This window comes from Lathamus discolor, chromosome W (genome assembly GCF_037157495.1).
Source record: "Lathamus discolor isolate bLatDis1 chromosome W, bLatDis1.hap1, whole genome shotgun sequence".
Lineage (NCBI taxonomy): Eukaryota > Metazoa > Chordata > Aves > Psittaciformes > Psittacidae > Lathamus > Lathamus discolor.
Window position 1 is genome coordinate 23,591,607 of NC_088908.1, and position 2,110 is coordinate 23,593,716.

Below are 2,110 nucleotides of genomic sequence, written 5' to 3' on the forward strand. Positions count from 1 at the left end.
GGAATGATGGCACTGCACGGCACAAGCAATCCAGGAGGTTCCTCGATTGTGTGGAAGACAACTTCCTTCTGCAAGTAATAGAGGAGCCGACAAGGAGAGGTGCTATGCTTGACCTTGTGCTCACCAACAGGGAAGGGCTTGTTGAGAATGTGGTACTCCAGGGCAGCCTTGGATGAAGCGATCACGAGATGGTCGAATTTGAGATCCCCAGGACAGTGAGAAGAGCATATAGCAAGCTCACTGCCCTGGACTTCAAAAGAGCAGACTTTGGCCTCTTCAGGAGCCTGCTTAGTAAGGTTCCATGGGATATAGCCCTGGAGGGCAGGGGGGCCCAAGACTCTTGGTTGATATTCAAGGATCACCTGCTACAAGCTCAGGAGTGCTGCATCCCAACTAGAAGGAAGTGCAGCAGGAGGGCCAGGAGACCTCCTTGGATGGATAAGGAGCTGCTGAGGAAAATTCAAAGGAAAAAGAGGCTTATAAAAAATGGAAGCAAGGACAGGCGGCCTGGGTAGAGCACAGGGATGTTGTCTGGGAAGCTAGGGACCAGGTTAGGAAGGCTAAGGCCCAGTTAGAATTAAACCTAGCCAGGGATGTTAAGGATAATAGGAAGGGATTCTACAGGTACGTAGCAAACAAAAAACAGACTAGGGACAAAATAGGCCCCCTGAGGAAGCTTTCGGGAGAACTGGCTACGCAGGATTTGGAGAAGGCTGAGGTTCTGAATGACTTCTTCGCCTCAGTCTTCACTGGCAAAGGCTCTGACTGCACCACCCAGTTCTTAGAAAGTAGATGCAGAGGCTGTGAGAATGAAGACTTCGGGCCCACTGTAGGAGAGGATCTGGTTCGAGACCATCTTCAAAATCTTAATGCACACAAGTCCGTGGGCCCTGATGGAATCCATCTGCGGGTCCTGAAGGAGCTAGCAAATGAAGTTGCTAAGCCACTGGCCATCATATTTGAAAAATCATGGCAGTCAGGTGAAGTTCCCGACGACTGGAAGAAGGGAAATATAACCCCCATTTTCAAGAAGGGGAAAATGGAAGACCCATAGAACTACAGACCAGTCAGTCTCACCACTGTGCCTGGTAAAATCTTGGAGCACATTCTCCTGGACAACATGCTAAGGCACATGAAAAACAACAAGGTGCTTGGTGACAGCCTGCATGGCTTTGCTAAGGGGAAATCCTGCCCGACCAATTTGGTGGCATTCTATGATGGGGCTACAGAATTGATGGATATGGGTAAAGCAGTTGATGTCATCTACCTGGACTTGTGCAAAACGTTCGGCACTGTCCCACACGACATCCTTCTCTCTAAATTGGAGAGATATCAATTTGATGGATGGACCACTCGGTGGATAAAGAACTGGCTGGATGGCCGCACACAAAGAGTTGTAGTCAATGGCTCGATGTCCGGCTGGAGACCAGTAACGAGTGGTGTCCCTCAGGGATCAGTGTTGGGACCGGTCTTGTTTAACATCTTCGTCGCTGACATGGACACTGGGATTGAGTGCGCCCTCAGCAAGTTTGCCGACAACACCAAGCTGTGTGGTCCGGTTGATATGCTGGAGGGAAGGGATGCCATCCAGAGGGACCTTGACACGCTTGTAAGGTGGGCTGATGCCAACCTTATGAAGTTGAACCACGACAAGTGCAAGGTCCTACACCTGGTTCGGAGCAATCCCAGGCACAGCTACAGACTGGGCAAAGAAGAGATTCAGAGCAGCTCTGCAGAGAAGGACTTGGGGGTGCTGGTCGATGAGAAAATGAACATGAGCCGGCAGTGTGCGCTCGCAGCCCAGAAAGCCAAACGTATCCTGGGCTGCATCAAAAGGAGCGTGACCAACAGGTCGAAGGAGGTGATCCTGCCCCTCTACTCTGCTCTTGTTTGACTTCACCTTGAGGGTTGTGTGCAGTTCTGGTGTCCTCAACATAAAAAAGACATGGAACTGTTGGAACAAGTCCTGAGGAGGGCCATGAGGACGATTAGGGGACTGGAGCACCTCCCGTATGAAGACAGGCTGAGGAAGTTGGGGCTTTTCAGCCTGGAGATGAGAAGGCTGCGTGGAGACCTAATAGCAGCCTTCCAGTACCTGAAGGGGGCCTAT